General features: G+C 43.3%; 2 long non-coding RNA genes across 2 annotated transcripts; both read right to left on the bottom strand.

Annotated features, from left to right (window-relative positions):
- Nucleotides 1-1,461: 1,461 nt before the first annotated feature.
- Nucleotides 1,462-23,872, bottom strand: LOC107033146 (uncharacterized). Its single transcript, XR_012066907.1, has 4 exons — nucleotides 23,764-23,872; nucleotides 18,914-20,691; nucleotides 6,699-6,800; nucleotides 1,462-1,761 (listed from the first exon to the last, which is right to left on the bottom strand). It is a non-coding gene; the product is annotated as an uncharacterized lncRNA (long non-coding RNA).
- On the bottom strand, nucleotides 15,067-16,700 carry LOC140691304 (uncharacterized). Its single transcript, XR_012066908.1, has 2 exons — nucleotides 16,436-16,700; nucleotides 15,067-15,406 (listed from the first exon to the last, which is right to left on the bottom strand). It is a non-coding gene; the product is annotated as an uncharacterized lncRNA (long non-coding RNA).
- Nucleotides 23,873-24,610: the final 738 nt, after the last annotated feature.

The following is a 24,610-nucleotide window of genomic DNA, read 5'->3' as shown; positions in this document are numbered from 1 at the left end:
ATTGCTAAGGGTCCAAGTCTATGTTTTGCAACCATTTTCCAGCTATAAACACTTGGGCAGATTCCTTAATGACCCTTACCTAAGTTCCTTCCTCCATAAACTGGGAGTATTAAGAGCACCTAACTCACAGGGTCCTTGTGACGATTACATGAGCTCGTATCTCATGTAATGTTCTGGAAACAGCACCTGGGACATCCTGAGGGCTCAGTCTATGCTTATCATTATCGCTACCTATTATCAACCCTGTTTCTCAGCCCATCTTTGAAGCTGAAAATGTATGCCAAAGATGGGAGAGGAGGGGAACTGTCTTATTATTCTTGATCCTGTGCTCAAGGAAAACAATGGTTATGGCTTGACTGGACAAGGAGGAACACTTTCTCCTAACCCTAAACCCAGCTTTAACCATCAAGGCATACTTGCCCACAATTAACATTCAAAATCGAGAGCAGTTTCTAAGACGTGCTTTCTTAGAGAACTTTCTGGAAGACTTTAAATTTTGTTGTTGTTGTTCTGCTTTATTTTTACTCAGCATTAGACCATCAGCTTCTGTCTGTGTTGAGACGTGTTCCATGGCTGTCATTTTAAACTCACAGGATATTCTCCCCAAGGGACATACAACCGTTTCCTTAACCGTTTCTTATTGTTGGACATTCAGAATTTCCCCATTATTATAAATAACAGTGCCAAGAACATCTTTGTGTGCAGTATTGTTTTCACACTTGCAAGTTAAATTCTTAGGATGTATTTCTAGAAATGGGATTTCTGGGTCAAAGTATCAATTTTTTTAAATTGAAATTTTTTTATTTTTTATTTTTTAATAGACTTTATTCTTTTAAAGCAGTTTCAGGTTCACAACAGAATAGAGCAGAAAATACAGAGTTCTGACATAGCCCTCCCCACCCACACATATATACTCCCCTACCCTCAACAGCCCTCATCAGTGTGGCATGTTTGGTACAATCAATGAACCAACATGGGCACATTATTATCAACCAAAGTCCATAGTTTACATTAAGTTTCACTCTTGATGTTGTACATTCTGTGGGCTTTGACAAATGCATAATGACATGTAGCCACCACTATAGTATCATACAGAATAATTTCATTGCCCTAAAAATCCCTTGCGCTCCACCTATTCATTCCTCCCTCCCTCCCTCTCCCCAAGCCCCTGAAAACCATTATTTTTAAACTCCCTGATACATACTGACAATGGTTTGGGGAAGAAACAATATGATACACATATGTGCTGTCCCCGGCAATACCAGTGAGCCATATTTTTGCAACTTCATCAGCACCAAGAATTATTATTTTTTTCTGGTATTTTAATAGTTTTCATGTAACTGTTTCCTCATATACCTATTATTTGTGTTTTCTCTCCTTTAAACTACTGTCCAAAACTCCATCTTTTTTAAAAAAGAACCTGGAAAGTAAGAAAGTTCAGAACCGCTTCAAACTTTTAGATTAAAGGCTGGTCTCCGGTTTATATAACAAGGCTTTCTGTAACTAATACGCACCCGGTTTTCTCAGTGTGGCACCAGACGTGACACAGGGAATGACAGCCCCACCAACCTCAAGTCGTCAGACATGGGGTTGGTTTTAGACTGCTCCGAATGCTCCTTGCCCGTAAGCATTGGCTATTTCTTCCTGGTCATTTTCTGTGCCTTCCGTGATGTCACTTTCTCAGCTGGACTTGTCCTCTGGGCAGCTACATGCTGGTGCTTCTACAGAACGTCAGGATCTCATAGCCACTGTTCTAGATGCCTGAAAATGTTTGGTGTGCAATTAATGAGACATGTCTCTCCTTCATCAAATCATCAGTCTTTCCAGTATTGGGTCGGTTCTTTTGCCCTTAGTGGGGTTGTGGTGAGCCCCCCAGGAAGTATCACATAACACAAAGAAAGTAGGGAGGGCATGTGAAGGAAATTTCCAGTGGCATTCATTGGACTGACACCAATAGATTCTGAGGGCCATTTTAAGCTAGGAAGAAAAACAGTGATCCAGGAATCCCCCACGATGGTAACGAAACTGTGCTGCAGAACCTTCTACTGTGTCTGATTCTCCATCTGTCTTGTGTACAGCCACCCATGCAAACGCACAATGCATGCAACGACAGGAGAAGCTGGCGAATTGTGAAAACTCCTTCCAAAGCAATCAGGGTTATCCCGCCCCACTGCATTTGACAGAGACATCAAATGCGCAATTTAAAGCTAGAAAAACATTAGACTTTGGAGTCGGTAGCTAAAACAAGCACCATCATTGGTCAATGCAGCCCAAACAGTTAGAAACATTCTTCACCTGCTCAGTTTGAAAAAAAAAAAAAAGGACCCAGCTCCCACTTATCTCCTGACGAGTAAGTGACTAATGTGAAATTGGCCACGGGGAAGCCTGGCTCCCCGGCTCCGGGCGGTACCCTTGGCAACACAACAGAAGGCTGGGGAGCTGGGAGAGGCCTGACCCAGGAGAAGGAAAGAATGGCATGAAATACGGTGCAGCTGCTGAACTTTCTTTTCATTAACTTTAAATTATATCAATTTCTAGGCTTTGGGATACCTTCTGAAAGGAGGGGAAAAAAGGCTGAATAGACAATCTGTCTGCTTTTAACCTAACTCAAACTGAGCAATAATGAAAGTAATTCAGCCTGGGGCAGAAAGACAGGACCACCACAAGCCCTGCTTCCCACCTCCCAATTTTATTTAGCTAGAAGTTTCCATTTCAGCTCTCCTCCTCTGAGACAAGAAAAACACAGCTCCAGAAGGAGGCTGTCTCCACAGCTGGCTCCTGTGCCCAGCCTTCCCCCCACCCAGAGTGACTCAGCAAAGCAGCCCCCTGCGGGCTGGGAACAGGGCAGGGAGCTTGTCACGTGGCTGTAGGAGCATGTGCCATCTTTCCAGCTTGCTTATTCATGCTGCCCCAGAGCTCACCTCCTAGGAATGGCAAATAGCACCTGGATCATTCAATTCTTTGAGTATTCCATACCCCAAGTATCTTTTGGGGAAGAGATGATCAGGAAGACGTTTCTTGGCTGCGTTAGGCTAGCTGAGATTGGGGTGGAGGGATGGGAATGTGGTGGGTAGAAAGGCAGACATGAGCTCTCATCACCAAATCCCAAAGTATTCAAGATCTTAGCACTCCAAGCCCTTCCCTGATCCTCTGCAGTACCTTTTATTATAACTGGATCCATAGATCTTTGAATGCTCTGAGCTTCTCCAGAACACCTGTGCCTCTTGGTCACAGGGTAAAAAACGGGGCAAGAGGAAAAGGAAAATATAAAAGATTCAATACTCCAATTCAGTGTGTCTGTTGAATACAAACTTTGTGTCAGTCATCATTCTCAGAGCTGGATGTATAGAGATCAACAAAGCTTACATTCATGTGGGAGAAACAGACAATGAAAATACAAGCAAATAAATAGAATATTTTAGATGGCAGTAAGTACAGTGAAGAACAGAGTCTTACAGGAGACGGTGAAGGGGCAGGATAGCACTGAGATAATAAGGGAAGACCTCTTTCAGGACATACAATTTGATCTGGGACCTCAGTAATGAGGAGGAATGAGCCAGGCAATGACCTGGGGGGAAAAGCATTCAGGGCAGAAGGAACAGCAAGGGCTCATGCCCAGGAAAGAGGTTGGGCAATCAGAGAGAGAGAAAGAAGATGAAGGAAGCCTGATTAGACTGTTGGAGGGGCAGGCTGCTACCCGATGGGAATGGGGAGGAAAGTTGGAGCCAGATCCCAGAGGGGCTTGTAGCCCAGGGAAAAGAGTTTGGGAGCTACTGGAGTGTTTGTAAGAAGTGCAGCGACAGGAGGCTTACCCTTCTGTTTCCCATTCCCACATGCCACGCACACGTATGTTCACACACGTAGGGAAGATGCCTAGTTAGGGTAGAAATCGAGTTTGAGTTATGCAGATGTTTTATGTTTTTATAATTGGATGTGACTTTAGATTAGCTATTTAGAAGGATAAACACTTTCTCAGAAATGCAAGAGGAAAGGCTAGGTTGGAAAATAAGGCAAAGATTTCCTTGAAGCCCTTTTATAAAGTTAATACCTGAAACGGAACAGCACCATCCACACACCAGTCGCGGGGGATGTTAATCTTTCAGAGACAACTCTTAAGATATTTTGTTATGGCTAGAACAGGGACACAACAGGAAAGAGAAAGCTAGATGGCTTTCTCACTAAGTCCCCAGAGCTTACATGTCCATTAAGAGAAGGCATGACTTGGTTTAAGAAACCAATAACCAGTAATTTACAAGTGATGTGATTTATCCATATTTGCACCGAGTATTGGGTCTCCCTCTTAGATCCAGACAAGACAGTTTTACTCACTCTTTAAACCACAATGGTTTCTCTTTGTTCCAGGACATTGGCACCAACCTGGAAGACCCAGTCGATGAAAGGACTTGAACAAGTAAATGTTTTGGGATATTGACCTGTGAAACTCCTTCAAATATTCTTTTTCTATGTCACTTTTTTTCTTTCCTCACTTCTTTTCTTTCCTCCTTTCTCCCTTCCATCCTTCCTTCCTTTCTTTCAAGAATTTTAAGGAAAGGAAAGGAAAACCTGACAGAACAGGGAGATTTTTTTTTATTATGAAATGTGATTATTTCTAATATGATTAAAATCACATAATACTATTCTTGTAAAAGGATGGAGTTTTAAACACCTGGTGATTAGAGGCATTTTTCAGACTACGAGTAAACAGACACTGCATACCACTGAATTTCTTGTTGTCTAAAGCAAATGTGTACCAAAGTCAAACACATACCTTTTTAAAAAATAAATTTAATGTTTGAAGAAAACCATGATGAACTTAGCAGAGTAGCTATTAATAAGGAATAAATGAAAACATGAATTACTTCTAGGTATATTTTTATTCAGTTTATCATATTTATCCTCTGCCAATTCAATGACATAAAGACAATATTTGCAAAGAGCAAAAAAAGTTCAAATCTTAAATAATAGGAAAAGTGTACATAAAATAGTAGGAAAAGCAAATAATTAAGCAAAATACTTAACTCTGAAAAATGTGGACACTTTCTGCCATCATATATTTTACTTTCACAGTGATTCCAGAGCCCTAAGTAAATTTGATTTTTAAATTTTATTTTTACCTCAGAGATAGTTCCCTCATTTGAATAGACGTTGGAAATTAGCTCAATGACTGAACATCTGAAGAACAGAAGTTTGGGAGACTTGACCTTGTCCCCTCATAGATATCCATGTCCTAATCCCTGGATCCTATGAATGTTACCTTAAATGGCAAAAAAAAAAGGACTTTGCAGATGTGTTTGAGTTAGGGATCTTGAGATGGGGAGATTATCCTGGATTATCCGAGTGGGCTTTAGACATAATCACACATATTCATATTAGCGAGAGGAGAGGGAGGTTTGGCACAGAGGAGACGACAGTGTGAGCGCTGAGCAGGGGTTGGCGGGATGTGGCCACGAGCTAAGGACTGCCGACACCCACTCCAGGCAGACGCATTCTTCCCCGGAGCCTCTGCTGGGAGCACCTGGGACTTGAACTCCCAAATTGTGAGAGGACAAATCTCAAGTGTTTTAAGCTACCCAGTTGATGGTAATTTGCTACAGCAGACGTAGGAAACCAACACAAAAAGCCATTCTGAGTAAATACCCAGTGACATCTTAAAGGAGTAAAGTAGCCATGAGGGGGTGGGAGTTTTTTGTTTTTTTTTAATGACTTGCATTGAAATTGATCTGATTTCTACATCAGAGGAGTCATGCACAGGACTTATTTCACTGTTTCACACACATGACTTCTTTCAAATGGATAATATCCAGGTCATATTGGCTGGTAAAGTTTTAGTACTAACCATACAGAAAGCATCGATGCTTCACTTGTTGAAAACACTATAAACTCAAGCTAATTCTGCTTCCCCAGTCTTCACGGCCCCTTTCCCTCTCTTCAGAGGCAACCGCATTAACCCTTTCTGACTTCATTGTTTCTGATAACTGTCTCCGTGACTGTGAGAAACATGGTTATTAGCTCTATCATTTTCTTTTATCAACCTTAAGGAAAAGCAGAAAACCCTACTAATTCTCCATTAAGAAAGAAAGATAAAGACTTAGCTCAGTGGTTTTGTACCTGGTTGCACATTACAATCACCTGAGAAGCTTTAAAACTGTGTCTATAACTAATCCCCACGCCTAGACATTCTGATTTAATTGGTCTTGAATGGGACCTCAGCATCAGTTATCGCTGAAGATATTCTGGTGATTCTGCTGCAGACAGAGCTGAGAACTATGAATTTAGCTCTCTTTCTCTCCTTCTTCCCAACATTTGCTAGTTACATTATTAATTTCTTTTTTTTGCCATTCTACAGTTATGCATTATTATATGTCTTAACTTTTATTCATTTAATCTTCATTTTAAATAATAATGGTTAAATATCTATCTCTTGACCATCAACTTTGGGTTTTTTTAGGAGAAGGTAATTGGGTTTATCTGTTTATTTTCAGAGGAGATACTGGGGATTGAACCCAGGACCTTGTGCATGCTAAACGTGTGGTCTACCATGTGAGCTGTACCCTGCCCCAGCCTTGCCATCAGCTTTGGATCATGTGATCTGATTCCTAACTACAGTAGGTAGAATTCTAGACAGCCTCCAAAAATTTTCAATCCCATGAGAAAGAGGCTCAGTGTTGAAATCAGACACTCTTGAATTTTAATCCTACCTCTCCCATTTCCTCTTCGTGAGTGTACAGGCTAGTGATGAATTTTCAGAGATCCAGAGTCCTCATCTTCAGAATGATGGTAATAGTACATGCCTGATAATTCTGTACATGGAAGATTAAAATAAGCATGTGAGTACAAAGCTCTGTTCATGGTACCTGTGAATACTAACTCTTACTAAATGGGAGCTGTAATCATTATTAGCCAAGGACTGCAGCTAATCTCCCTCTCAGCACTTAATAAACCCATTTGAAGCACATTATTTATTTTTAGCTTTTAAGTTCTGGAGTATAAAACACATTATAAAAAGCACATAAAATGTAAATGTTCAGTTTAACCAATAATAATAAAGTGATTGTACAGATAACAAACACAGAATAAAAGAAAATGCATTGCCAGCATCCAGAAGCCCTCATTCCCCCCACACCTTTATTTTTCCTATTAGAAACACTTCCTTCCACAATAAGGGTAACTTGCTAATTAATTTTAATTTTTGATGTTCTTAAGTTGTATTGAAAACATTCCCCATTCTGTTTCTTAATCTTATCACCTAAAGAGAGATATCCCTAGCAAGATTTAAAAATTTATGAGTTGTCCAAGAAAGTATGGTGGATTGGTGTCATATTTATTGAGAGCCATAGTGTGCAGAAACTAGTGAAGGGATATACTGCTTGCCTTCCAGAAGCTTATAGTGATAAAAAATAAAGCCATGCTCCCAGCTAGCAGTTTGCCCGATGCCCTTTATGCCACTTTCTTATGGAGTACAACAATATTTACTAGAAACAAAAATGATACCAGAAGTTGCTCTTTGTTTTCAAAACCAACTTTGTACCCAGATCCCATAACATAAAGAGAAGGGGAAATGAGAAGGGACTTCACATTTACTGATATCTACTACTAGCCTATCACACTGTGCTAATTTTTTTCCATTTTTCTTATTAATTGTTACAGCAATTGTACATGATAGATATTATTTACCCTATTCAACTTCTGAGGAGTTGAAGCAATAGCTAGGAAGTTAAAACAATGTAATCTTAAAAACGGAAAACAGCCAGACTTCTATGTTGCTACATAGGAAGATACAATACTTGTGAATGTAAATGCACTTAACAATAGAGCCCAAAGTTTCATGAAATAAAATCTTACAGAATTGAAAGAGATCAGACAACTCAACAATTATAGTTGAAGATTTCAATACCTCATTCTCAAGAATTGATAGAAATACTAGGTGAAAAAAATCAGCAAGAATATAGAAGACTTGACAACACTATCAATCAATTCAACCCAACTGATGTATAGAGACATTCTACAACACTATCAGTCAATTCAACCCAACTGACGTATAGAGACATTCTACCCAACAGTTGCAGAATGCATGTTTTTTCAAGCACATATGGTTAGATCAGGATCAGCCATATGCTGGGACCTAAAACAAGTCTCAATAAGTTTAAAAGAATTTTAAGATCATACAGAGAATATTCTCCAATCACAACAGAATTAGAAATCAACAACAGAAAAAAATCTGGAAAACTCCCAAATACTGCAAAATTAAACAACATATTTCTAAGTAACTCATGGTTCAAAGAAGAAATCATAATGAAAATTAGAAGACATTTTAACAAATAAAACATTAAAAATATAAATACATAAGTGTATTAATATATTTAATTAAAATGTTAAAAAATAAAAATAACATATTAGATTTAAGAGATGTAGCTAAAGTAGTGCTTAGAGGGAAATTTATCATTTTAAACACTTATAGCAGAAAAGAAGAAAGGCTTCAAATCAATTACCAAAGCTTTCACTTTAAGAAACTAGAAAAAGAAAAGCAAACAAAAGTTAATAGAAGAATGTAAACAATAAATCTTAGAGCAGAAATCAATGAAATAGAAAACAGAAAAGCAACAGAGAGAATCAATGGAACCAAAAGTTGGGGTTTTTAAAAAAAATATTCAGGAAAATTGACAGACCTTTAGCTAGACTGCCCGAAATAAAGAAAGAAGACACAGGTTAGAAAATCAGGAATGAAATGGAGGACGTCACTACCAACTCTACAGAAATTAAAAGGATTAAAAGAGAATTTTATGAGTAACTGTATGCCAATAACCTCAACAAATTAGGTGAAATGGACAAATTCCCAGAAAGTCACAAGTTACCAAAACTGACTCAGGAAGAAATAGAAAATTGAAATAGATCTATAACAAATTAAGAAGTTGATTTAGTCATTTAAAATCTTTCCACAAATACAAGCTCAGGCCTAGAAAGTTTCACTGGTGAATTCTATCTAATATTTACAGAAGTAATAGCAATCCTTCACAAAGTCATCCAGAAAGTAAAAGAGGGAACACTTCCACACTTATTTTATAAAGCCAGCATTATTACCATGATATCAAAGTCAAACAAAGACATCTCAAGAGAAGAACTACAGACCAATAACCTTTATAGACAGAGACACAACAATAATTAAGACCATTTTAGCAAATTGAATTCAGCAACATATAAAATGAAAACACGGCAGGACTCATCCCAAGAGTGCAAAGTTGGTTCAAGATCTAAAAATCAACCTAAAGTGTGAAGGACAAACATCACATGATCATCTCAATAGATACAGAAAAAGCATTTGACAAAACGTCATATTCATTCATGATTAAAGACTCTCAACACACAAAGACTAGAAAGGAATTCCTCTGGCCTGTGGATGTTGTGATGTGTTCTCAATCCTCTAAATTTACTGCAATTATTCAATTCTGTATTTTTATTACACACAAATTATCCCTCAGTGTAGCTATTATACAAATTTTTTTTTAAATGCCTAAGGTTTCTTATCAGTGGAAGCTGCTATAGGTAAGAAGTGTATCTTTATTACGTTCTCTCTAGCACACAGCTCATTAAGGTTGCTCAGTCAATTTTTAGTAGTTTATACAATCGAGCTTCAAAAAATTAACCATGTTCCAGGAACTATACACCCTGTAGCCTGGCTACAAGTTCTTACTACAACTTACTCTCTTTTATCTACTCTGTCCCCATTTCTCCTCTCTGAGCCCTTGCCCACGCCATGCCCTTCATCCACTAGGTGGTACTTTTGGCACTTGTAGTTTCATTGCTAATCAAAAGACCTCAGAGTACTTAGAGGGAGAAACATAATGTAAAGAAGCCATTGGTTACAGGGGTAGTCGCAAGCTGGAGAGGGCGCTTATCAGATACGATCAGACAACTTTAACTCACATTCATAGAATAAGTTTCTTCCTTTTCCTCAGCAGAAATTGCACATGAAGGATCTCATGTTTTAGAATTTTTCCAAAATACGGGTTCCTGGGGCTGTGTGCACACAGAAGCCAGTCTTATAAGGGACAAATGGGCAGCTGCACTAGTAATGAAGCTTTCATTCATTCATTCTTCAACCAACATTTATTGAGCAACTGCTCTATGCCACACCCACTGTTCTAGGTATTGGAACAGCAGTATACAAAACAAAGTTCCTGCCGACATTGGACGTGCAGTTGAGGGAGAGATAATCACTAAACAAACAATTGCTGATGTCTGGTCTGTAAGGGCTTTGGAAAGCCTTGAAAGGCAGGAAAGGGGAAAATGGGGGTGGTGGAGGCGGCGGTCACCATCGCATGGGGAGTGGACGGTCAATGCTTTTCCAACAAGATGACATTTAGTGCATCTGAAGAAAACGAGGGAAGGGGTCATGCAGCTGAAAAGCAACCCAGGCAGAGAGAAAACCCAGTAAACAAAGGATTGTAAGCAGGAGGACTCTTGGCATATTCATGTAGAGCAGGAAGGGCACATGCGTGGGTGTGGCACAGGGTGGAAGGGCATGCATGGTGGAGATGAGTTCAGAGAGGCAGAGGTGGTGTGGCTTGTAGGGCATGATGGTCCTTGCAGGGCATCTTTAAGGCCTTTGATTTTACTCTGAGTGAAACAGGAACCACTGAAGGATTTTGAGCAAAGAAGTGGCGTAGTCTGACTTCTGTTTTAAAGGGATTACTCTGGTGGCTGTGTTGAGATTGACTCTAGTAGGGCAGAGGCAGAAGCTGGGAGACCAGTTAGGACACTATTGCAATAATCCAGGCAAGGGGTGATGTGGCTTAGACAGGGCGTGAGCAATGGGAGAGGTGGGACGAGACCATGTTTCAAACATACTCCTAAGGAAGAACCAGCACGATCAGCTGATGAGTTGATAGCTGGTGTGAGAAAAAGAGAAGAGGCAGAGATGATGATTTGTTTTAATTGTTTAACAGAAGTTTATGTAGCAGTAATCACATGCCAGGCACTGTTCCAAGTTCTTGGCAAATATTGACTCATTTAATCTTTGCAGTATGCCTATGAGATAGGTACTGTTTTCATCCTCCTTATCTTGCCTTCAAGGTTTTGGCTCTGAGATGCTGGGAGAATAAGCTGTCACTTACTGAGAGAGGGAAGACTATGTGAAGAGCAGGTTCAAGTTGATACGTTAAGGTTGAGAAGACTCAAATAACTGTGTGAAGATGCCAAGCGGGCGGCTGGTTATGCAAGATTGGAGTTAAGGAGACTTGATCTGCTCTGGAGATACACACTCAGGGTAAACATGGTATTTACAACCATGAAACTGGATGAGATCTCTAGGAGAGTAGAGATTCGGAAGAGAAGAGGACCAAGGAACAAGCTTGGGGCCATTTGGTATTATTGAGGGCGTAAGGATAAACTATCAAAGGCAGAGGAGAGGCCAAAGAGCTTGGCATCCTGGAAGCCAAGCGAAGAAACCGAAGGAGGAGAGGACATCCAGCTGTGTCAAATGCTACAGATGGGTCCAGTAGGAGAGAGCTGAGCATTTATTTCTTGTTCACTTTGAAAAGAGCTATTTCACTGAGTGGTAGAGATGAAAGCTGGGGTCAAAAGAAAACAGGAGGAACAGGATAGATAACGATGAGCAAAGAGAACTCTCTTGAGGCATTTTCTATAAAAAGGAATAGAGAAATATGGCGACAGTCAGAAAAGAGATAAGGTCAAGAGAGGGCTTTTTTTGGTTTGTTTTTGTTTTTTGGATGTTTTCTTTTATTTTAAAGATGAACGGAATTTACAGCTTATTTGTATGCTGATGGAAATGGTCCAGGAGAAAAGGTACGAATGCTGATAAAGGAGAGAGGAGATTAAATGATGTTACTGAGCTGATGAGAGAGGATGATACAGTACAGGGCTTGGACTTGACAGAAACAGAGACAATTCATCCTTAGTAAATGGAGGGAAGGCAGGATATATGCTGATAGATGCCATTAGGTGAGGAGATGTGGCTGACATTTGTGGACGCTCTCCTCTGATTGCCTCTTTTCTCAGTGAAATAAGAAAAAAAAAGTCAGGAGCTGAAAAAGAAGATGAGAAGGAGTATTGGAGTTTTGAGGAGAACAAAGCTGTGAAACGGGCATCTAAGAAAATGAGGACCATCATCCAAAATGTTAGCTCAACCACAGGTCAGTCCATCATTACCATCCCATTATTTGAATCTAGAAAAGTTTGATTTTCAAGAGGACTTCATTAAAAGGCAGATACTTGGAAGCCCAAATGCTGTTCAGCTGGCTTTCTGGTGTAACACATTTGTATCAGATGGCGCCTGAGCTTTCAGACCCCGGGGAGTGAGATCCCTCAGGTCATGTTGATTTTACTCTCTTTTCCCTGGGAAATCTAAATTTCACTTCATTTTATTATTTTTTTTCAAGAAAACTAAGTTGTTACTATAGAACTGATTGTAATTCATTTGAAAAGCATTTCAAGATTTAACGGAATTAAATCCACGTGTTAGAAAAATAGTTCATCAACCCACTTGTCCCATTTTTTTCCCCCATAGAAACATGACAGAAGTCCAGACCCTTTTGGCAGGAATCGAGGAGTGGGATAAGGAAAGATATTTGTTCTTAAAAAGGAGGAAAAGGGGCCTCCTACAGGAGGTGAGGAGTTGTTCCAGGCCAATAATAACACTTAACAATTGTGGGGGCCTTCTTAAGTACATGTCATTTAGTTAATATCCTGTCCGAAATTAATAAACACTGAGCCGGAACACACTTAGTTGTTTTCTTCTGTACAATTATGGCCAATACATTTCTATGAACTTGTGTTTTTAAAAAATGCAGTTTGGGTCGCTTATCAGGTGGCAAAAGAATGCTGTCCACAAGACACAAGGCTCTGGCATACCCTGTAAGCCTGACTTAGAATCCCCGCTGTACCACACCCAGACTCTGTGATACAGGCGGAGTGTCTGATTCTCACTGAGACAGTCTTCCTTTCATAAATCATGGGCTACTGATGGCTGTCATAAAATTAAATGAAGCAGCCTGTCAGAATACACGTGCAACCCGGTATCTGGCACATGAATGGCTACTCCTACCGTTTGTACGTTGCTAGACGCCTAGGTGGTATCTTCCCTTGTACCTGAAGAAACGTCTAGAGGATATCTGTTTCCACTCAATTTGATATCACTGAAGAGAGGCAAGTTGATGGAGAAGAGTTGCAAAGTGAGGAATGTACAGGCTATGTTTTAACATTTTCTTTAGAAACATCTTTATTACAAGTGTTCTTTTTTAAAGGGCTGGATCTCACTAGGTCTCACTTTCTAAAAACTTGAGCTGTAATTGACATACAACGTTATGTTAGTTTCAGGTGTGTGACATGATGATTCAATATATGCATCTATTGCAAAATGATGATTACAGTGTGTCTAGTTAACATCCATCACCACACAAAGTTAAAAAATTGTTTTCTTGTCATGAGAACTTCTAGGATCTACTCTCTGAGCAGCTTCCAAATATACCACACAGTGTTATTGACCATGGTCACCAGGCTGACCCTCACATCCCCAGGACTTACTTATTTCACAACTGGAAGTTTCTATCTTTTGACCACATTCATTTTGCTCACCCCCCACAACCCACCTCTGGCAACCACCAAACCATTCTTTGAACCTATGATTTTTTTTTTTAAGATACCACATATAAGGGAGATCATGCAGTATCTATCTTTCTTTGTCTGACCTATTTCATTTAGCATAATATCTCAAGGTCCATCATCCATGTTGCCACAAATGGCAGAATTTCTTTTCTATGGCTGAATAATGTTCCATTGTGTGTGTGTGTGTGTGTGTGTGAGTGTGTGTGTGTGTGTGTGTGCATGTGTGTGCGTGCGTGCGTGCGTGTCTCACATTTGTAATCTATTCAACTATCAATGTACACTTATGTGGTTTCCACGTCTTGGCTATTGAAAATAACGCTGCAGTGAACATGGGGTGTGGATATCTTTTTGAATTAGTATTTTCATTTTCTTTGGATAAACACTCAGAAGTGGGATGGCCAGATCATATGGTAGTTCTATTTAAAAATTTTTCAGGAAGTAGCCTTTTCAGACTATGTTTTTAATTGTCTCCTTGGTAATATAAACATGTCACGGACTGCTGTATATATATTTTTTTTCATTTCTAGCTTGCCTAAGATTCTGGGAATTTTTACCCAACTGATGAGAAGGACATATTCATTTTCCCATAATATTTAAGAAGTTCCGGAAGGGTGGGGACCATATGTCTAAATGAATTCAGTGGGGCTACTTAATAACTCATTAAATGAAGAATAATAATGTAACAGAAATGTGTGAACTTCCTGAGCAGTTGGGTTTCAAAGGACTGTGGCCGTGCGCTCCATCTCAGACTGGCTTGGCCCTGGGAAGTGAGTGGGTGTGCTGGCTGCTGGGCTTGAAGCTGGAGCTAATGATGTCCTCGAACACTGCATCCTTTGCTGATATAGACGTTTGAATCCTGCAGCTGTTTTGCTGCTATATGTGTTTTTTTTCTTATATATTACGGTTTCAAATGAGGAGAGCAGGAAAAATCCTTGGAGCCACATAGGGCAGCCCCCAGGGGCAGAGTGTCCTCAAGCTGGGATGCTTGGAAAGCAAGAGAGCCAAGGTTCTGGATTCCACAGAAAGCCTGTCCTCTGTGACCTCTGTGTATCAATCAGCCCAGACTCCAGACTCCCTGGCTTTGGGAAAAGGCTAGGGGCCCAGGACAGCCCTGCCAGACAAACCCCCAGCCGATAACTCAAACTGTTATCCATTAACCTGAGCAGGTAGGAGGGAGTCAGTCTGTGCCTGACACACCGGTTCACAGGCCACAGACATTTCATGGGCCACATGTCTTTTACACCAGCTGGAGTGTGGGGCCACTCCCCTGCTGGTCACCTGGCCCTTTTCCTTCCTGGCAGGTGATTATTTGCTCCTTTTCCATTCCTCCAGAAGCTAGGCTGGGATCCTTGGTGTAACACAGGTTTTGCTCTTCAAGGGCTTTTAGCATCTTCCTTTAGCTGTGGAAACTTTACTCCCAACAAAACCTCACACCAAAGTCCAAAATTTAAAACAGTTAATGCTGGAAGTATTTGACATGAAGTGGAAGTAGATGATCCGAAGAGAGACATCGCCAGCCCTCCCAAATCCATCACACACACTCTTTCTTTCTCTCACTTTTTGAGGCACCTCTAAAGAATTCCTAGGACTCGAAGGAGAGAAGTTTGGAAATCCCCGAGGGTCTTAACTTCTCATTTCACAGATGAGAAGACAGGTCCAGATCTGCTCTGTCCAACATGGTAGCCACTAGGAACGCACGGCCATTGAGCATTTGAAATGGCTCGTCTAAACTGAAGTCAGCTAAACGCCATTTGCAGCAACATGGATGCTCCTGGAGAATGTCATTCTAAGTGAAGTAAGCCAGAAAGAGAAAGAAAAATACCATATGAGATCGCTCATATGTGGAATCTAAAAAACAAAAACAAACACATACACAAAAACAAAGCCTAAATACAGGACAGAAATAGACCCATAGACATAGAATACAGACTTGTGGTTGCCGGGCGGCGGAGGGTGGGAAGGGATAGACTGGGATTTCAAAATTGTAGAATAAACAAGATTATACTGTATAGCACAGGGAAATACACACAAAATCTTATGGTAGCTCACAGAGAAAAAAATGTGACAATGAGTGTGTATATGTCCATGTATGACTGAAAAATTGTGCTGAACACTGGAATTTGACACATTTTAAAATGATTATAAATCAATAAAAAATTAAAAAAAAATAAACTGAAGTCAGCTATAAGTGCAAAACACACACAAAATGTCAAAGACTTGGTACCAAAACAAAAGGATATAAAGTATCTCATTGATACATATTTTTTAAATTGATGGTACTCTAAAATGGTAGTTTAGATAGACTAGGTCCCATAAGATCTTTACTAAAATGAACCTCACCTGTTCCATTTCACTTTTTTTAATGTGACTACTAGAAAATTCAAAATTACACAAGTGGCTCTCCTTCATGTCTCATGTTATAACTCCATTGCACAGCACTGATCTAGAGTTTTCTACCCAGATCACGGGAGGCAAGTTGGGACGTGTGGTCCTAACTCCGTGTGCTCTCCAAACCACCATTCTCACATTACTCATTGACACGGAGACATAACTGACAGCTAAGAGCTTAAAGTGGCATCCCGGGGCAGCTTCCCTTAATGCGACGGGATGAGAGAGAACTTGCAGGCAGACATGAAGTTTGGGTAGGATTAGGCCCACAGATCACCTTCCCAATCACTTGTGTGTGTTTGGCGTCTGGGAAGAAACCTGCCTATGGGAGGAGCATTGATTTAGAAATAAGAAGGCCTGAGTCTTAGACCCTTTGATGGTGACCTTCTGTCCTTAGCTGGGTCACCAACCTTCTCATTTTCCTTACCTGTAAAGGGAGGGAATATGTTTTTCAGCACTCCAAGTCCTCTTCCTTCTCTGGAATTCTGTGATTTGCCATTTACGTATTCACCTGTATTCTTCCCTGCCAGCAAATACTTTCCAATGAGGTGTTCTCACATCTACTTCTTTTCCCTTCCTATTCCACTCCTCCTCAAAGCTAATTTCAGCAAAGAGGAGTTGGGCTGAGAAGGGAAGACAACTCCAAGTCACTTCCTTTTACCCTTGGCCCTGAGAGCAATGAAAGAACTGTTGTGCTCGTAACCTCTAGCCCAGTAAAGGAGGACCTGGAGAAGGAAAGGGCACAGAATGGATGAAGCGTGGGGTGGCGGGGGAGTGAAAGGATAGGGGAAAGAAGAAGAAGGAGGAGGAGGAGAAGGAAAAGGAAATGGGTATTAGAAATATGTATCTGATGACTGGATAAAGCAGTTGTGGTATATTTATACAATGGAATACTACTCAGCCATACAAAAGAATAAAATAATGCTATTTGCAGCAACATGGATGGACCCAAAGATCGTCATTCTAAGTGCAATAAGCCAAAAAGAGAAAGAAAAATACCTTATGATATCACTCATATGTGGAAGCTAAAAAAAAAAAAAAGACACTATGAAATCATCTATAAAACAGAAACAGACTCACAGACTTAGTAAACAATCTTATGGTTACCGGGGAAAGGGGGTGGGAGGGGATAAATTTGGGAGTGTGAGATTTACAAATGTTAGCCGCTATATATAACAATAGATATATTTTTAAAAATTTCTTCTGTATAGTAGAGGGAACTATGTTCAATAACCTTTAATGGAAAAAATATAAAAATGGATATATGTATGTATATGTATGACTGGGACACTGTGCTGTACACCAGAAACTGACACATTGTAATTGACTATACTTCAATTAAAAAAAAAGAAATATGTATCTGAAGGATTAATTAGCCTTCTACCTGGACTCCTTGGTTTATCAACTCCTAGAGAGCAGGGATTACATCCTATTTTTCTGAAGGGGGCTTGTATACAATACCCAAGCCGCTATTACACCCTGGACAACAAACACGAAGCAATCCCTTCGTGGGGCTCACTAAGTCTGTTTACCGCCCGCCTTTTATGGCAGGTACATTTATAACAGGTGTGACGGTGAAGGCAGATGAAGCACGTAGTTACACAGGATAGGAGAAGTTAAATTAGACAACAAATGTATTCAATTTTTCACCCTCCTTCAGAGCTCCTGTGAAGCAGAAAACACCCAGACATTGTTTTAAGTCAGGGAGTTTCCAGCTTTGCAACTGAAGTCCTCGGCAGAGGGCCAGGCCCGCCGTCTGTGCGTGGGAGACGGCTGCGTTCTCAGGGCTGTGCTGGAAGCTCCAAGTCTATGAGGCATTTCTGGCAGGATTTAGCTGTTACCTGTGGGTTCGGGGTTGAATTTTTCCTCTAAAATACGCTTCATCTCTGAATGGCAGCCCATGCAGAGACACTGGTCCTCCTCTTAACGCTTCTCTAAATCTGATCTGAGATAAAATGATGAGGCCTGAAGCTTCTCTCGGGCCCCACCCACACCTGCCAGCCCTGCGGGAAGAGCCGCATTAGGGGAAGTGGCTCTGAGGACTGTCCCGAACGCCTGCCCACAGTGCCCTATTGTCCTCATCCTCACGTAGGCGGCGGGTAGGAGGAAGGGATCTGTGCAGCTTCGAAAGGCAGCTACAGTGCAGCCTTTCCTGGCTGCTCCAGGGGCACGAACTGTTGAGGTTAGCTTTGCTGGGAGCCAACAAGCATTTAATTAAATTTTTTTTTAAAAAAATTCTTTTTAAAAAAGGAATAAGGGAAGGAAGGAAGAAGGCAAAACCAGACTATTTAGTTAAAATATCAGATTTAGGCAAGGCTAGAAAAGACTTAAACTGGCGTCACTGAGATGGTGGTGGTGGTAAGGGTGTAGGACCCAGGCACTAATACTTCCGACGTATTATCCTGTTACTGTCGGTGCCCAGCCTCTGCCTCCCAGGAGAGGGAACACAGAACCAAGCTTCAGCAGAGCTAACAGCCAACCAGCTAACACCGAGTGTCAGGCAGGCTTCCTTCCTGGTGGTCCACTAAGACCCTCGCAGCCAAACCCTAAGATTGGTTTCCCTTGATAGACTCAAGGTATATGGATAAACCATCCCTTGGGCAGTTTCTTAACTGAGAAGGGGCTGCTGGGGGCCTGGCCAGGCCCTGGGTAAACGGGGGTGTAAAATGGGGCCCGTGGAGCACGCCCCCTGGGTTGAGCACACCCTGTTCAGACAGTGCTGATTAAAACATCCTAGAGAAGAAGGTCCAGGAAGCGCACTTCCTTCCTGGGGGAGACTCCTCCATTTCTCCGCACTGGGGCTTATGAGCCTTTGTAATTTTTCTCAAATTGCTCAGAAACCCCATCTCCACAGCTCCATTCATACTCAGGACTGTAATGAAGGGGAGGAAGCCCTCTCCCCTACCTTAGCTTGTCTTCTGAGAACTTCCTGTAAAACGGACAGGCTTGGAGCGGCAGAGAAAATCCCAGGTGTCCAAACGTAGGGGGACTGCAGGGTCACTGTGTGTGTCAGTCTGCCAGGGCCACTACAATAAAGCGCCACGGGCCGGGGGCTGGAACCACAGAATTCAGCGTCTTGCTGTTCTGGAGGCTGGAAGTCCGAGGTGAGGGTGTTGACAGGGTAAACGTCTTCGAGGCATTTCTCCTCGGCATGAGAGTGGCCATGTCTTCCTGTGTCTTCACCTGGTCTCCCTTCTGCCCGTGCCTGTGCCCTGATCTTCTCTTCTTAAAGGAGACCAGTCAGACTGGAGTAGGGCCCGCCTTATAACTTCAGTTTAACTTTATTATCCCTTTAAAGGCCCCGTCTCAAGTATAGTCACATTCTGCAATCCTGATGGGTTTAGGACTGCAGCGTGACTTTGGAGGTGGGCAGTGGGGTGGGGGACACACAGCTGAGCCTATCACACCACGTCTGTGACTTCTGGGAAGGCCAGGAACCTGGAGGCAGCCCCCGACTCGTGGCCGCACACCACGCTTAGATAACCCCACAGTGCCATTCGCTCTCTGTCTCTTTCCAAATGCTCCAGCTTTCCTGGCCTCCCTGAGCTCCTCGGGCCAGTCTCCCCAGAATCTCACTTCTCTCTGTGCCGGGGGATGTTTCCTGGAACATGCCTCTCGAGGACGGCAGCATTGCCAGGCTGCAGGCCGCTGTCTTCCCTCACCCACCATTCCTCCCCTGTAGGCCCTTCCCAGCTCAGCGCAAGCAGACAGCGAGGCCCAGTTTAGCAGAACTGTGGTCTCGCCCAAGAAGCCAGGTATACACACATCCCCAGCCCCTCGGGGATCCAGAAGACAGCCTTCCCTTCATCGGCCAGTGGGTCCTGTGGTGTCTGCAGGCAGGCCTTCCCTGTGTGGAGCAGGTTCCAGAAATGGATGTTTGGAATTGATTTTGCTTCCTACAGCTCCTCAAAAGTCATTCGTTGGTAACGCAGGCTGGGAAGGAAGACAGGATTCCTGAGCCCAGAGAAGCTCTCGCCTTACCGCTCTGTGTCTTTCGAAGAGCAGTTTAAAGTCGCTTCTCCTCTCCCTGAACCAGAAAAACAACTGTCCCCTTCACTCAGAGCTTCGCCATTCTACTCATTAATTTCCTGTGATCAAGGTGCTGAGTTTATTACGCGCAAACTGCCCTCGAGAATCCTCTCCCTAAGATGATCGTTCCTGGGTGGTCCTTCTTGGGTGGGTCCCTGGGCACGGAAACCCCACACTCCCCGCGCCATGATTCCTCCTCTGCTCAGTGTGCCGGGCAGATCCTGCCTCACAAAAGTGCAGCTCCAGCTTGTCCAGAGATAAGATCAGAGACGCTGTGGAAGGGCCGGGTTTTAATGAGGCAGAAAATACAGGCTATTCCAAACATCAGGGCCTACTGTGCAAAAAAACAAACCCCCTGCAGCACATACCCTGGCTTCGGGGGCCCTCTCCCGGAGAGGGTGTCTCCCCTCATAAAGATTGGTATCACGGGGTGAGGAAAGAGTCACGTCCCCCGCAGCCAGGCTTCCAGTCAGAAGGGCTTCACTTTCAATCACCCAAGAGCAGCTGTGGGCTGCTGCTTATGTAATGGGGCCCGTGCCTGCTTCCCAGGAGGAGGATGTGGAACCATTTGGTGTTTGCTGAATAATGAGTCACTGTCAGATTTAGGGAGTAGCAACAGTGAATTTCTCCCTTGCATTGCTTCATCCGGAACTTCTAGTAAAAAGCAGAGAAACGGTGAGTCAGTGGCCGGCGGGGCTGGCCCTGGAAGGGAAAACATCGCAGAGGGCCCTGAAACGCGGGCCCTCCAGGCTCACACGGGGAGCTGCTGAAGGGGGCTTCGGGGGGCATTCGAAGCTCGGCTGGGCACCCTGTGAGGAGAGTCACTGTTTATTTAGGCCTGTGGCTGACCTGACAGGGACTTTTCTATCTGAAGCGCATTGCAGCCTCTTCCCGACCCCAGCCGGAGTCCAGTGCTGTCAGGGGGAAGACAGAGCCTTCTCCAAACCTTATTTTACCCCTAAGAAATGCAACAAAGCTCAGCTGTAGGAAGAGGGCCCTGTGGATATCAACGGAGAAGTTAAAGGCTTTGGTTTCAGCCAGAAAGAAGGGGGAAAAAAAAAAAGAAATTAAGTTATTCTATTGTTTATCACATTCTGAGTTAAATCAAACAAAGCCCGAGGAAACAAAATTAAGCCCTGTAGGAAAATGGGCCAGAAATTATTTGTCTGTCTTCATGTTTCTAAGAAATCCAGTCAAACTTTTGTGAACTTTTCCCATCAGCAAATGACTTCTCAGAAGTCCCGCTCCCCATTCCCTGAGATGTTCTTTCAGCACGCCCGGCAAGAAGTCCCAGCCCGAATCTGTGCGCTTATACAGGGCTCTCTTACAGAGTCGGTGGGTCTACCTTATGTTGCTGGGGCCCTGCAAGAACTTCGGGGCGTCTTGCTTGATGAATGAAGCAGGGAATGTTTTCTCAGCGCACAAAGCTTCAGGAGTCTGCGAGCCCTTGCCTGTGAGAAGGCGTGTGGCCCAGATGTCAGGGTCAACCTGCCTGGGTTTGCATCCCAGCTCTGCTACCGACCACCAGCTTAGTGGCTTTAACGTGCCATTGGCTCGTCTGCTGGGTTCCCTCATCTGTGAAATGGAGACCACCAGAGCCTGCCCCTCATAGGGTGGTGGTGGGGTCTGAGGCAACACTTATAAGGCATTTCAAATGGTTTACTCTGCATTTGGGAGGGGGTAGTAGTTTAATTAGGTTTATTTTATTTTTTTAATGGAGGTACTGGGGATTGAACTCAGGACCTCACCCATGCTAGGCATGCACCCTACCACTGAGCTATACCCTCCCCCTTTGGTTTTTAAACATGCATAGTTGATTTACGATGTTGTGTTAGTTTGTGCTGTATAGCATAGTGATTCAGTTGTACATGCATATTCTTTTCCATTATGGGTTATTCTGAGTTATTGAATACTGTTTCCTGTGCTACACAATAGGATCCTGATGTTTCTTCTGTACACGGTGGTTTGTATCTATTATCATTATTACCATTATTATCATGATTACACTGTTCATCTCCAGTGACTTCCACCCCAGAACGTGTTAGCGAGGTAGGGCGGCCCAAGCGAGACTTATGGTCAAGCAGGGCTGGCTTTTTTAAACCAGTACAATTGTTCGTTAGCCTTTTCATCTATAAAATGGGAAAATATGGTAAATTTATAGTGAGGATTCAATAGAGTAAAGGATATAAAGTGTTCTAGCTCGGAAAGTACTCAATACATGGTAGCTATTTTGATTGTTATGATCAAGTTCATGAACCTCAATCCCTGCTCAAATAAGCTCCAGATTTCCTTATCCCGTGTCACGAAATACTGGAGTTCCAAGCCCCAGATCACAGGCACCTCTTTAGAGTATTTCTACGTATACTTACGATATAAAATTTCCAAGAGGGGGCAGATTCGGAGAATTCTAACTTAACACGAAGGTCATAAGGGACCTGATGTTTTGGTCGAGAAAAGAGAGGTTAACAGACAAGGCGATTTTCCAGATTCTTTAAGAAGGGCTCTTTCGGTTGAGTTCTATTGATTGCTTTCTTGGCTTGATCTCCTTCAAGGTATTTTGACCACAGGAAGCAGATGACGCATGTCCTCTGAGACTCGCGCTGAGTGCAGTAGGATGGGGGGGCGGCCACATAACCAACACCATCATCACCCCCCCATGCAGCTCCCACACTTGGGGGCTCTCACTAACTGTCAGGCACAGCACAGAGGACTTTTAGCTCAATTTGATGCTTCACAGGACCCTGTTGTTTTAATATTATTATTGTTCTCTAAAGGATCAGAAAACAGTGTCCAGAAGAGGCTTGCAAGCTGCCTATGGCCCCACTGCTGTAAGCGGTGCCTCTGGGGTTGGAATCTAGGCTTCTGATTTTAGATGCATCATCCACCAGGCTGTCTTGCCATTGCTACTGGTGGGGTGGGGGGAGCTACCTGGGACACCTCCTGCAGATGTGGCATAGAAATCATCTGAGCATGACCCTGCTGAGCAGCCGCGAGGTGCCCTGCTGTCCAGGAAAGCTCACAGCCGGTCTGTGAACCATGGCCGTCAGGCTGGGGAGGCCGTCGCCATTCTTGTGCTCTTGGTGTAACTGAGATGAACTTGACAGAAACAATCCAGCTCCATGGGAGAATGCAATTCTCCACGGCACTGCCAAGTTATTCTGCGGAGTCAGCCTTAGAAGGCGGGGCGTGCCACTCAGCCCTCCTTTGGTGTGGTGGCCTCACACGGGAATGACCCCAGCCCCCCGTGTCTTAAGGCAGCTATCAGAACCCTCCAAGAAGAGCAGAGCGGATGGCTTGGACAAGTTTCTTTTCTTGAAACAACCCTAATTTGTCCAGTTTTGTGGCTTTTTTATGTGGAACAACATTAGCTCATCCAAGCCTGTGGTTTATTTGAAAATGAAATTCCGGTAAATCTTTCACATCATCTGGCAGTGTGGTGATTGGCCGCCAGTTAGGAGCAAGCCACCGAGCACACAAGACAACAAAGCGAAGAAAACCCACCCCGAACACAGAAGTTTTCTGTGACCTCCATGCTCGAGCAGCCCCGCCGGGCTCTCTGAGGACGGGGCTGCCCCATGAGCAAAGCTGTGACCTGTCACTCTCGGGGTGGGGACCAACTTTTCTCGATAGCTGAGGCCCAGTGGAATTTCTCAGCTTAAGCTTTAGCCAGGGCCTTAAACTCTTTCTATAGAAACAGATTAAGAGGGGGCCCTTGAGAATACGTACAGAGGATCTAGAAACCAGCATGAGTGATCAGGAGAAAAGGGAACTTTAGCCATCAGCGGTTGACCTTTGGAGTGTGGAAAAATGACTCGGCCTGAGTCCCTGAGGGACCTCGAAGACACTGTCCTCACTACGGATCTGTCACACCCGCCCATCCTGGCCCCACCTTCACCATACGTATGACACACGTCCCCTCAGCGCTGACTCTACCTGCCCTGCCTGGGTCACAGGGGACTGAATTATGAGCTAGACAGACACGGCCCTGCCTTTAAAGCGCTTAGAGTCTAGCAGGATAGACAGATTAGAAAACATATCACTTAAAATAATAGTTTTCAATATAATAAGTTATATGCCCGGAACAAATAAGAGGCCGAGAAGAAGAATCAATAAGGGGGCGGGGGATCGGCACCGCCCTTCGCTGGATTGCTCCGCGACGGCTCTCTGAGGAGGTGATGTTTAAGCTGAGACCTCAGGAGATGCTGCTGGTCCCACACGGTGTGGGAGAGCCCAGGGTGCTGTAGGGACTGAGGGACCAGCCTGAGTGGACAGTGAAAGAGAAGGAGGGACGCATGAGACCAGGATGGAGGGGCAGGCAAGGGCCACATCGCAGCGCGTGAGAAGCCCTTTCCACCTGACACAGGGGTCAGGGGGGACAGGCGTGATCAGCAGAGCGCTCCTGTCACAAGACTGGGAGCACAGAAACCTTCAGTAATAGACAAGAGGTGACGGCGGCTTGAGCCAAAGGGGTGGCAGCAGAAAGGGAAAGAAGAAAGAGATCTGAGGTCGAACCAACAGAATGTGCTGATGGATCTGACGTGGGGGACGTGGTGAGAGGTCCCATAAGGATGCT

This window comes from Vicugna pacos, chromosome 34, assembly GCF_048564905.1.
Source record: "Vicugna pacos chromosome 34, VicPac4, whole genome shotgun sequence".
NCBI classification, from domain to species: domain Eukaryota; kingdom Metazoa; phylum Chordata; class Mammalia; order Artiodactyla; family Camelidae; genus Vicugna; species Vicugna pacos.
The sequence above is the reverse complement of the archived record's forward strand: the minus strand, read 5'-3'. Positions and strand labels throughout refer to the sequence as shown.